At 52.2% G+C, this 13,149-nt stretch overlaps 2 non-coding genes across 2 annotated transcripts; one reads left to right on the top strand and one right to left on the bottom strand.

Moving 5' to 3' along the window:
- Positions 1–872: 872 nt before the first annotated feature.
- Positions 873–954, bottom strand: TRNAS-UGA (transfer RNA serine (anticodon UGA)). Its single transcript has one exon. It is a non-coding gene; the product is annotated as a tRNA-Ser (tRNA).
- A 5,081-nt stretch (positions 955–6,035) lies between these two features.
- TRNAT-UGU (transfer RNA threonine (anticodon UGU)) lies at positions 6,036–6,109 on the top strand. The gene has a single exon. It is a non-coding gene; the product is annotated as a tRNA-Thr (tRNA).
- Positions 6,110–13,149: the final 7,040 nt, after the last annotated feature.

Genomic DNA, 13,149 nt, shown 5'->3' with positions numbered 1-13,149 from the left:
TTTGTAATGGGAACATGTTCTCCGGAACCATAAAGTAGAACAGTTTTAGGGCTGTTTTCAAGGAGGGCACCATGGCTTAGTTTGCTAAAGCACCTGCCTTGTAAAGAGAAGATACTGGGTTCAACTCCTGGGGGTGCCTTGTGGTGAGGCCAATGTGTCTCTTCTTTCCACCATATCCCAACACATATCTGGAATTGGTTTTACCTTTTGTTGAGTTTGCTGGTGCCCTCACAGTGTGAGTAGGATGGCAGCAAAGAGCAGGAGCAGTGTGTACTGGTGCAGGTGCCCTCTGGGTTTGATTTAGAGAGTCTTATCTAGACTTGCTAAATCAAACTCTGGGAGATGGATTGCAGCAGAAATCTCCACCTGAGTGAAGACATGGCCTAATGGTGCAATTAGTTAGATGCTGACAACGGCCGCCCTGAGCCATTCTAGTGTTCCGGGCATGTGGCACTGCCCCTGGGCTCACGGTCCATGTGAGGTTCCACCCTGGGTGCACAGTGCATATACAGCCCCTCCCGCTCCATGCGTGGAGCTTGTGGTAGCAGGATGCTCTTGTGCTGCCCAGCCTGGTCCTGCCACCACCGCTGGCGTGCAACCCAGGGTCCCCTGGGGCAGGCCATGCAGAGCCCCACAGCTGGATGGGGAAGGGCACTGCTGACAGGTGCTGTGGAGGTTAATGCAGCTTCAGTCCCAGGGCAGCTGCTGTAGTCTGCCAGGAGCAAGGCACACAGTGCCTGCTGGCAGCTGCCCCACTAGCTCAACAGCTCACCCCTTAATCCAGTCCGGATGACAACAGTAACAGCCCCACTGCTGGTAACTCACAGAGGCCCTTGCTGCCTGAGGAAGAGGTGTGGGCAAAACACAGACCTCACTGTTAGCAGGATTTGAACCTGCGCAGGGAAACCCTATTGAATTTCAAGCCCAACGCCTTAACCACTCAGCCATCACAGCTCTGGGCATAGTAAAGCCAGAGAAACTGGTAAATAATCCCAGTGCACAGCCCTAATGTCACCTGCCACAGAGTTCACACAGCAAACCATTGCAACAGCTGTGCAGAGGAGTCCCGGCCGTTCTGCTCTTAGGCTGCCTTGAAGGTGAGTTCTGCTTCAAGGTCTTCCCTCCTCCTTCTTGGTCTTCCTTTCCCTTTTCCTTCCTCTTCTCTTCTCCCCTTTTCTTCTTCTTGCTGGTCTCCTTCTTGGATCCCAGTTTATAAAGAGAAATTCAAGTACCGTTTAGTTCTACCATAACCAATTATTTTAGTATAATTTCACTATCCAGTTGGCTAAGATGGAGCACTTCCAGCCTCTCGGAGAGCCATGTCACAGGCACAAGCCCCCGGAGACCCCTCTGGCCCTTCCATAGACACATCACAGGACCAAGCAAGTGGCAGCAAGTGCCGGGCCCTGTCATGGTCTGGGCCAGAGATAAAGCTGTGGTCCAAGGAGGAGTCTCTGCAGGCCCTGCAGTCCAGTCGGAGGAATGCAGATATTTATGGCCAAAGAAAGGCCACCTCCACCCACCCCAGACCAAGTTAGAGCCAAGGTCAAGGAATTGCAGCAGGGGTATGTGAGGACCCGTGAGCGCAGCTCCTGCACTGGGGAAGCACCTTAGCACTGTGCATACTGTGAGGAACTGGACCAAGTCCTGGGGGTTGGGGAACCCTGTCTCCAGGGACAGTTGTGGAGTCTGGGATGGAGACACCTGGGCAGCAGCGGCCGCAGCTTCAGGACAACAAACCTGCTGACCAGCAGCTCCAGGATAAAGAGAAGGAGGATTCCAGGAATGTTGTGACCCTCCCCCTGGAACTGGTCCTCCAGATGAAGGAGGCCTCCAAAATGTCTTTGGACAACCGGGAGGGAACATCAGGTGAGTGTTGTGAGGTTGCAACACACACAGGGCAGGCGGGAGCACAGGGGGTGATGCGCTATTGTGACATGTCATGCTGATTGTAGGTGGGGGGACACCACACATGTGTGACCCCATAGAGGGCCGTCTTCCCCCCGCCATGTGTGCAAGGCACCACCTGCTCCTGCAGAATGTGCTGCCAACAGCTAATTTCCTAACACTGGATGCAAGCAAGCAAGTGTAATGGGAGTGTAGCTCAGTGGTAGAGTACCTGTAGGCAAAGTGGTTCTTGGGTTCAACTCCAAGTGCCTGCTGAAAGGTTGGTCAACTTCATTGAAACCTTTGCATCTCCAATTGCATCTCACTCTGCATTTCTGCTGTGCAGAGATTTCTAAATTACTGCAAACTCCTAGGCTGTGTCTACACTGGGCTATTTATTCCAGAAAAGCAGCTACTTTTCTGGAATAACTTGCCAGCTGTCTACACTGGCCCCTTGAATTTCTGGAAAAGCACTGACGATCTACTGTAAAATTGTCAGTGTTTTTCCAGAAATACTATGCTGCTCCCGTTCAGGCAAAAGTCCTTTTCCAGAAAAACTGTTCCGGAAAATGGCCAATGTAGACAGCACAGTAGTCTTTTCCGCAAAAAAAGCCCCGATCGTGAAAATGACGATCGGGGCTTCTTTGCGGAAAAGCACATCTACATTAGCCACGGACGCTTTTCCCAAAAAAGTGCTTTTCCGGAAAAGCATCCTGCCAATGTAGATGCGCTTTTTCCGGAAATACTTATAATGGAAAACTGTTCCGTTATAAGCATTTCCAGAAAAGGCTGCCAGTGTAGACGTAGACTTAATGTGTTCCTGGGTCAATGCACATAAACCAGGCAAACCCATCTCAACTGAAACAAGTTCAAATCTGCTGTGTGTCTGGTTTCTATTCCCATCAGTTCAGCAAGGGTGTGATCTGAAGGTCCTTGGTCTACATGGGCTGTGCTGTGCAGAAGAACAAGAATCACACCCAGTGGGGGAGGAATGGCCACAACCAATCTTCTGGAGTTTGATTTAGCAAGTCCAACTAAGACTCACGAAATCAAATTCAGAGGGTACCCCACCAGCTTCCAGTACTTCTGCTCTTTGTTCCCTTTGGGTTCCTGAAGTAGGGACACAGCCAGGCTCAACTGAAGGAAGCCAACTCTCGCTACGTAGGGTATGTTTACACTTGCACCCTCTTTCCAAGAAGGGATGCAAATGTAAAGATTGAAAACTGTAAATGAAGCCACCAGGGACACATACAATGGGCCTGCAGAAAAATGAAACAGCTGAGCACCTTGCAGAGAACAGACCATAGCCCTGCTGGGAGAGGCTCCATCATGCATATTTTGTGCCAGGCCAGACTGCTGGAAGGAGGCTCTGGCCATGGACTTTCCTCCCCTCTCTGTTACCTCCAGCATCTGGGGCTGAAAGGGATGTGGGCTGCAGGCTGGTCCTGCCCAGCTGCCTTTCCCAGTGGGAGCAGAAAATGCTTATGGAAGGGCTCACACATTGTCCCCAATGCATTCACCTGGGAGGCCTGAATTCTTGCTGCTCCTGGGTTCACCCAAATGCCCCTTCTGGGGGGGGCAGGCTCCCCAGTTCTCACCCCTCCTGTCACACAAAGCTTGCCAACGAGGTTGATTTTCCTCCATCTCCCCTTACTTGCTGCTGCGCTAAAAGAAATCCTGAAGCCAGCCCCGTCTCCTGTCACTGGAGACATGGCCCTGTGCTGGGATATAAGAAAGGATCCCAGTGATGCTCGTCGCAGCCCAGGAGAAGAAGGGGGCTCTGGGCGGAAGGACCCAAGTAAAGCAGGTCCCAGAGGGCATGAGCTGGGCACCAGCTTGGCCCAGTTGAGTGAGGGGAGATTGGTCCCATGGTGTCAAGGGCAGTGCTCAGGACTCTGCTGCTCCTGGCAGGGAAGAAGCTGGGAGGCAAGGCGCTGGCAACAAGAGATTCCGGCTGCCTCTTTGCCCTGGGTCTGCCGGCCGCCAGCCACCTTGACCAACCCTCAAACCAGCTGGACTAGCCAGCCCACGTCACAGTGAGTCGCCAGTGGCCCTGTCAGAGAAGAGCCATTGGCAGCTGCAGAGACGTCCCTGCTGCTGCCTGAGGCGCCTTTCTTGAAAGGGCCACTGGTGAGCTGCATTTTTGTAGGCTGGCTAGCTCAGCTGGTTAGCGCGTGGTGCTGATAATGCCAAGGTCATGGGTTCAAGTCCCATGATGGCCCTTGGGGTGTTTGGTTTGGTGACTTCCCTTCCTTTAGCTGCCTGCTAGGGACAAGGAAGCAGAAACAAGCAAAAATGTGAGCTGTGCAGGAAGCAGGGCAGAGATCTGGTAGGGGGAGGCTCCAGCCTGCACAGCCCCAGTGGCTAAAAGGGCCTTGGCCTGGCTTCCTGTCCCCAAAAGCAGGGGAACTGATGCCCAAATTCCTGCTGCTGCAGTGGCTACCTCAAGGCACCAGCTGGGGGGCAGGGAGACTCAATATGACCGGGAGGCCTGGAGCGTGTGTGCCCTGCACAGAGGCTGCTGCTGGGGGCCTGCTTCAGTGGCCCAGCAGCTCAAGTTCTCCTGAACCAGTTTCTCCCCCTGGAGCCACCCCCCAGCGCTGCTGAGGCCCCTGACATGAGGCAGTGGGACCAAGGCTTTGTCCAAGGATGGTTGTGGAGTTTGTGAGGGAGACACCTGGGCGGCAGCAGCAGCTGTAGCTTCAGGATGACAATGCTGATGACCTGTAGCTCCAGGATGAGGAGGAGGATTCTAGCAGTGTTGTAACCCTACCTTGGAGCCAGTTCCTGGTCTTCCCGCTTCAGCATGACAATCTGCTCCTGCAGGCACCACCTGCTCATGCAGGCAGTGCTGCCAGGTGCTAAGTTCCCAACACTGGGCTGAAAAGTACAACCACTGTCGGGTGTAACTCAGTGGTAGTATTTGAGTGCCGATTGTAGAGGTCCTTGGTTCAATCTCAAGTGCCCCCTTAAAAAGTTGATTATCCTAAGTGAAACATTTGCACCTCCAGGTGTGTCAGTCATGGATTTCTATTGTACAGGGATTCTTAAAATGTCAGCAAACCCCTCATGTGTTCTTGTGCCAATGCATGTAAACCAGGCAGACGGGTCCCTCAACTGAAACCAGTTCAAACCTGCTGGGTGTCTGGTTTCTATTCCCATCAACTGAGCAAGGCTGAGATCTGAACGCCCATTGGCTGTTCTGTACAGAAGAACAAGAACCACGTCCAGCTGGAGAGGAATTGCCGTGATCAATCTTCTGGAACTTGATTCAGCCAGTCAAACTAAGACTCACTAAATCAAACCCAGAGGGCACCCCACCAGTATCCTGCACTTCTGCTCTTTGCTCCCTTTGGCTTCCTGCTGTGGGGACAAGGCAAAGTTCAACTGAAGGAAGCCGACTCCAGGTACAGATGGAGGGATGGTAGGAAAAGCAGACACATTGGTCAGGCACCGCTGGTTTCATGCACACTCAGCCTCACCTACGGCTGGGAGGCAGTTTGCAGTGAGCTGAAAAGAAACTGGCTAACAGAACCAAGGCTCAGGATATTTCTGGGTCCAGATGTGCAAACAGCTGGCAGTCAAGCTTGTTGCCCTTGTTAGGGGTATGACCAAAACACAGGCCTCAGTGTGAGCAAGATTCAACCCTGCACAGGGAAAAACTTTTGGATTTTTAAGCCAACTCCTTAACCACTTGGCCATCATTACTGTAAGAGACCGTTCTCCTGTACTTATATGTGAACGAAAAATTTGTGACTTGCTCATTGGCCAATTCGGATTGCTATAGGACAAAGGAATTCTCTCTTAATTCTGTGCCCTCAGGAAGGGACCGACCCAAGGAGGCCGGGCCACCACCTGGGGTCTCCAACCCAAACTGTGAGACCCAAGGGCTTACAGTCCAGACAATTAGTGTTTGCTGCACTTTTCCCTTCCCCCAGCAACACTAAATCTCAAGGCCAACTCCACAGTCCCAGCGGCTGGGGGAGATGTGCATGTTAGAGCCTCTGCCCACTGAGCTGTAGCCTTCTGTGCCCAGGGAGCCAGACACAGCCAGGGCTGGAGGGAAATGGGGAATGGCTGCACTTTGGGAGTCAAAGGTGTTGTCTGGGACCATAGAATAGAACAGTTTTAGGTAATAGCCTGGAGAGGGCACCATGGCTTAGCTGGCTAAAGCACCTGTCTCGTAAACAGGCGATCCTGGGTTCAACTCCCAGTGGTTCCTTGCTGTGGCCTTTGCTCACATTTTCCTATGTCCTTCCGGGACATAGAAGAGGCCTCCCCTGGCCACCCATGGAACTGCTGGTTCAGGAAAGGCTGATTGGGGAGGCTCGTTAGGGAGAAGGAAACCAGAAACTTGGAGCTGGTGCAGAGATGACTGGCACTGGCTAGGCAGGGCTCTGACTCCCATTGTAAGTCCCTGGGTACCACACATGGGCCAGTGAGTCCTTCTCCATGGTCGTCTGAGTGCGAGAGACATGCCTGTAACTCCCTGCTGGGAGCGTGGGCCCTTCTCTGCCTGGTGGGGGAGGGGACAAACACAGGCCGGTTGACAGGGGCTCTGACACTCCAGCATCAGGGTAGTCCAGCCCGTCAGACAGATTTAAACCAGGCTGGTCGGAGCCTCCTGCACTCGCCAAGGGGGATTCTGCACTTGCTGCCTTGGGAGCCAGGGTCACATTGCAGAGCTCCCCCAGGGATGTCCCACGGCACCACCAGCCCAGCCCCAGCCACTCTCCCTGCCCTCAGAATGTGGCTGCGTTTTACCCTTCCCCTTCAGTGACAACTGCCCATTCCCCACCAGCCCCAGACCCTGTGGGACCCGCTCCCTTCCCCACGAGCAGTGAGTGCCAGCACGGCTCCCTGCTGAGGCTGCGGCTGTGGGAACAAGCCCCTGGCTTTGGGAGGGAGATGAGATGTCAAGGTGTTGAGTTTCACACTCTGGGGGCAGCTGGAGGTGCCTCCTGAGAGCTGGTTCTCAGAGGGGTGTGATCAGCCCTTTCTGTGTTTCTGGCTCCTTCTAACGGCTTGAATCTGGCACCTAAAAATTGAGGAATGTGCATTTGGAAGAGGGAATTTCTGTCTCTGTTATCTTTAGTGTGCCCCAGCAGCTTAATGGACAAAGCAATGGTTTCTTAAACCAGGGATTGTGGATTCAAGTCCCATCTGGGTTGACAGTTGTGATGTTTCCTGGTAGGTGTAGAGTTTCTTTGGCTTCCTCTTTGCCATGTTACCTGTGAGATGTTTCAACACTGGGCAAGTGTCCCCTGGAACTGCCATTTCCCCCCAGACAGGACCCCTCAGGAGCAGACAGTGACACTGGTGTTAGGCGCAGACAGGAGGAGAGTGTTTCCTAAAAGCTGAGGTGTGCACAGTGAGGTCACTTGCAGAGATGCAGGCGCTGGCGTCTCTGTATGCGCCTTGGCACCTGTTACCCATCGGTACCCACCACCTCTCACCCCCCTGCCAGCACCCAGACAGAAGGCCAGTGCACACAGAGCCAGCGACCATAGCAATGGAGGTGGCTGCAGCACAATTCCAGGCCTGGGGCACATTGAACAATTGTTTGAAATATTTTGAAAACAAAAAAATATGAAAAACTTTAGGCTCCATCTACGCTGCAGGCTTCTTGCCCAAAAACGGTTTTGGGCCAGAGTTCTTGTGCAAGAGCAAGTCCACACTGCTGTGTGCTTTAGCCCTAAAAGCAAGGCAGGATAGCTCAGTTATTTGAATGTTAGTTTGCTAAGCCCAGGGTTATGAAGTCAATCCTTGAGATAACCATTTAGGTATCTGGGGCATATCTGTCAAGGTTGGTTCTTGGAGCTTCTATTAGCGCAAGGACAGAACTACCTGACCTCTCAAGGCTCCTTCCAGCTCTATGAGATGGTTTATCTCCTTATAAAGAGAATTGTGGACACTCTCTTGTGCAAGAAAGCTCTAGCCATAGGGGTTTCTGGCGCAAAAAATCCCTCTTGCCTGTGCACACTGCCTTCTTGTGCAAGAGGGCTTATTCGTTATGGGGAGAGGAATAACTCTTGTGCAAGAAGCCATCTTTTCTAATGGTTTACTGTATATTTTCTTGTGCAAGAATGCACATGCAGGGTAAACACTCCGCTAGTTTTTGCATAAGAACGGCCATTCTTGTGCAAAAAGCTTGCAGTATGAAAAACCTCACACCAACAAGTGCACCCCAGGAGGTCCCATTGACATATGAACTCACATTGCAGGTTTCTAAGTCCTGAATGGTGATTCCAAAATAGTTTATTTCGAACTAGCACGTCTACACTGCAGGGAAACCTCAGTATAGTCTGAGGCAGGCTCCCCACTGTGGACGAGCTGTCTCGATTTAGTCCCTGGGAAGAATAACTCAGAATGGCCCCGGGGAGGGGCTAGTTCAAACTAGCAGCAGTGGCGCAGCTACACAGGCCTTATTTTGAAATAGCTAATTTGGAACAGGTGTTATTCTTTGTAGAATGAGGTTTGCAGAAGTCGGAATAAGCCGCCGGTTACTTCAGAATTATTTCAAAATAACGGAATTGCTGTGTAGACTCTTGCATTGTTGTTGTGGAATAACGGCCATTGTTCCAAAAGAACTTTTGTGTGTGGACAGAACCTGCGCAGCCCAAGAAACGTGATTGGCAGCTCCTCCCCACAATCCTTTTGTCAATTGAAGTGCAGGGCTCTGAAGACATGGACCCAAGGTAACCAGCTTGGTTGCTTTCTGCTAAGGCCACGCTGGAGGGAAAAGAATGGCTCCTTCAAGCTAGAGTTGAACCAGCGACCTAAGGACCATTTACCAAACACACGCTATAGTCTGCTGCTCTGCCAGCTGAGCTATCAAAGTGTCCCTGAGCAACATTAGTTTGCCCAGGTTGACCCTTTTGCAAGTCCCAGGGCACCTGCTCCCCCAAGTAGATGGCATTGCTGATGAGGGGCAGAGGAGCGCAGCGGCTGTCACAGGTACTTCACATGCAGACAGATCCCTTGAGTGAAACCTGAGCTAGACCCATCCATGTCTCAGCAAAAGGAAGAAAGTTGGGTTCTTCTCATGTGTCATCTTTGTTCCAGAGTCTCTAGGGGTGTGGCACCGAAATCTTTTATGCTGGCCGTAATGTTTTTCCTTTATTTAAAATGAAGTTTGATCAACTAACATGAGACAGTTCAAACGCTTAATCGTTTAATGATTTAAATGAAACTTTTCTCCCCAGCTGCAGCCCTAGCAAAATGGCTGGGGTGTGATTATGTCATTAGTGGCGAGTGTCCATTAGTAACCAAGAGTCCATGGAAAGGTTTGGTGAGGGCAGGGGCTCAGCAAAGGGGTGGGGTGTTGGGGAAGCGATTGGATAGATCCTGGCTTGCCCTGACATTTAAAAGGTGACCCTGGGGCCATGTGGCCCCCTGAGCAGCCGCTGATGTTCCCTTTGTGAGCCCCAGAACCAGCCCTGAGTGAGGGGGGCAGAAGGGGAGCAGCTCACACATGCCAAGGGGCTGGCTGGGAGCAAGACATGAGCCTGCAAGGCAGCAGTGACATCACAAGGAACTTTTACATGACCTCAGCTCATTGGCTGGGAGGCAGTGACCTCACAGAGGGACCATGGCAACAGCCAGGTGGGACAGGCTGCAGGACTGGGGCATCTCAGAGACCCCCATGGCCTGGCTGCCTGGCATCTCCTTTGTGAGGTTTCCCCTTGAGGGCAGAAGGGATTGAGGGTCCCAGCTGGGAGTGTCTCTGTGGAGATTTCCCCTTTCCCAGGCTGCAGTGGGAGGGGCTGGGGCAGGCAGGGATACAGGAGGGGCTGGCACTGAACTGAAGAGAGATCTGAGAGAAGCAAGAGGAAGGGCTGCAAACATCCAATGAGAATGGGATTTGAACCCATGCCTGCAGAGCACAAGGGATTAACAGTCCATCCCCTTAACCACTGGGCCACCTCATCTGAATTGTGTGGGTTTGTTTCAACCTACCCCAAGCCAGCACTACCAGGAACCTTTGTGCCACTTTCTGGCTGGCCGGGGACACCCAGGGCTGGAAGGTTTTGGCTTTTCACAATGTTCCCTGGGCTGTTGTACAAAGCTCAGTGCTGGTAGGAAACCCAAACAACCCCTGGCTACATCTACCCTGCAGACTTCTTGCTCAAGAACTGTTTTGTGCAAGAGTTCTTGTGCAAAACATCTTGTGCAAGAGCACGTCCACACTGCCATGTGCTTTTGGGCAAGAATGTCCGAGGCAGTGTTCACGCTCTCTTGTGCAAGAAAGCTCTGATGGCCATTTTAGCCATAGGGGTGTCTTGCACAAAAAAACTGTTGCCCGTTCATACTACCTTCTTGTGCAAGAGCTCTTGCACAAGAGGGTTTATTCCTCATGGGGAGAGGAATAACTATTGCCCAAGAAGCCCTCTTTTCCTACATTTTGCCGTAAATTTAGTTGCTTAAGAACGCGCGTGCAGTGTAGATGCTTCTCAAATTTTTGCGCAAGAACGGCCATTCTTGAGCAAGAAGCCTGCAGTGTAGATGTAGCCCCTGGGTGCCCAGAGACGGGCTGTCTAGTCACAGTCTGGCTCGGTGCGCTCTCTGCAATGGGAAGATGTCCACGGAGCAGGCAGATGGCAGCAGCACACGGCTCTGGTGGGCCCAGCATCCAGAGGAGCGTTTCTGATATGAGTGTTTACTGACAGTGTCCGTCTCTCGTCTGATTTCTCAGTGAGCTTCCCTCACATCCCCCTGCCGCAATTCCTTGACCTTGGCTCTGACTTGGTCTAGGATGCGGGGGTAGGAGGGAGGTGGCCTTTCTTTGTAAGACCATTGGCCATTTGGCATAAATGTCCATATTCCTCCGCATGGACTGCAGGGCCTGCAGAGACTCCTCCTTGGAACACAGCTCCAAAAGGGTCTTTATCTGTGGCCCAGACAATGACAGTGCCTGGCGTTTGCTGTCCCTTGCTTGATTTGATTCCCAGCCAATTGAAGGTGGAAAGGGAACAGGCGACCTCCTGGGGGAGATCTTATTTAACCCTGAACAACAGGCACAAGTGGATCCCACCCCCAAGGGCTCCCTCTCTCCGCTTTTCATGGGGAGCAGCTCAAACACCCTGTAGTGTGTACTCTCAGATTGCCCCTGTCCCACCTGGCTGTTGTCTTGGACCCTCTGTGAGGTCACTGCCTCCTAACCAATGAGCTGAGGTGCTGCACACGGTGCTTATGATGTCACTGCTGCCTTGCAGGGCTCATGTCCTGCTCCTGGCCAACCCTTTGGCCTGTTTGAGCTGCTCCCCCTGTATCAGCCCTACTCGCTCAGAGTACATCTACACTACAGAAGTAAACAGGGTCTCAACCACTGCTTCCAATACAGCCAGCTGAAAGGGGAGAGCAGTCCTAGGTGTGGGCACACTCCTTCAGTTGTTTAGCCCTGCAAGGTACTCAACTATTGATTTGTAAATACAGCTCCTATTGGGCTGGGAAAGGAATCTGGGCTGTGGCTATGTAAATCCAGTTCAGCCAGTGCTATAGGCCTGATGGAGGATCGGTTGTGAGAATGGAATGTGGAGTATTGTAACTAAATTGTCTGTTGTGGGGTCACAAACTATTTTATCTCTAATTGTAGGAATTGTAAAATATGACACCAGTGCTTTCAGGAGAGACACTGTCATTGAAAAAAGTCTGGGATAGACGAGCCTTCCCCTTCCAGACTCAAGTGGAGTGGACTCTGGGTGTGGGGGGAAGGAGCGTGAACCAGCAGGCCACATGTCCTCCAGCCATGAGCTATGAGACGGGTTCATTCTGTCTCTCCCTCCCCCACTACCCATTCTAAGGATAGACCTAAAACAGACTCCTTAAGGAATCTCTTTGTTATTTTGAAATATTATTCCAGTGGGGGCTGGAATCTTTTGTCCAGCCTAGGCGGGGGGCCAAGAGCTGAAATCACCAAGGAAACTGACAAAGAGCAGAAATCACTGGGTTTATCCCAGAGCCAGACCAATCTCAATCATAGAAGCAGCAGCAGGCAGGAGCAAGCAGCCAGCAGGGTGAACGATAGGGGCAAGAGCAGGTAGTTGGTGGGTGGCCAGTAGGAACAGTGGCAGGTGGCCAGCAGGGTAGCTGGTGGGAGTAGCTGGCGGTAAGCCAGTAGGAGCAGTGGCAGGTGGCCAACCGAGTGGGTGAGATGCCTCCTATGCCCACTCCCTCCAATCATGCCTGAGCTCTTATCTGCCCTGAGCAAGGGCAGCAACTGTGAGTGGGGTACAGAGAAAGTTTGGGCATGTGAATGGGACACGTACATTCCTGGACTTACATTGCTGGCAAAGGACATTGCTCAAGCCACTTGAGCCGAGACTTATTTGTGGGTTGGTTCTGAACCCTGCTTGTGGTATTTTCCCAGGCGAATGCCACGTTACTTCTCACCCTCTTTCATTAAAAGTTTCTTTTTTACATTCAGACTCTGTGCTGGCGAGTGGGGAAACATCGCCTCCGCGAGGTGCCCGGGTGGGGAGATGGATTTCCCAGGCTGCTGGGTGGGGGCTCAAGCCAGTTTTGTGTGAGATGAATGAAGAGAAACCCCTAGACATCGAACCCAGCCCTGGCTGCTGCCAGCACTACCTGGCAGAAGAGTTACATTAGCAGGGGGAGTGACCAAAGCACAGGCCTCGCTATGAGCAGGCTTAGAACTTTTTCAGGGAAACCCTATTGGATTTCTAGTCCAACACCTTGACCATTCGGCCATCACAGATGTGAAGACAGCAAAGCCCCAGGGCCAGGGGAACTGGCAGATAATCCCAATGCCCAGGCCTGATGTCACCAGCCACACAAAATTCACACAGCAAACCGGGCTCTTAGAACAGGCAAAGTTTGGGGGCTCGTTGCTGGGCCAAGGGGTGAAGCATCAAACCAGCCCCCTCCTGTGTGGCCTGTGAGTGTTGCTGAATGTGTGCCCCTGGAAACGGGAAACAAAAGGTCTGGGAGCCACACAGAGACCCTGCTGGGCTGAAGTCCCAACGACTCCACTTTGTCTTTGCCTGTGGGCTTGTCTGTCTGCAGCCTGGAAACCTCCTGGCTCCTCAGACCACTGGTCTGGATGGAGCGTTACAGAAGTCGGAATAATGGAATTGCTGTGTAGATGCTCCCATTGTTATTGCAGTGTAATGGCCGTTATGCCCAAGGAATGCTGCTGTGTAGATGCAGCCTGAGAGAAATGCTGAGCAAGGGCTCCTGCAATGTCAGGGGAGTCATTGAAATGAGGTCACTTTTCTAGATATAAAAAGGAAGCCATGTCAG

Source organism: Pelodiscus sinensis, chromosome 19, assembly GCF_052426305.1.
Source record: "Pelodiscus sinensis isolate ZL-2025 chromosome 19, ASM5242630v1, whole genome shotgun sequence".
NCBI lineage: Eukaryota > Metazoa > Chordata > Testudines > Trionychidae > Pelodiscus > Pelodiscus sinensis.
The sequence above is the reverse complement of the archived record's forward strand: the minus strand, read 5'-3'. Positions and strand labels throughout refer to the sequence as shown.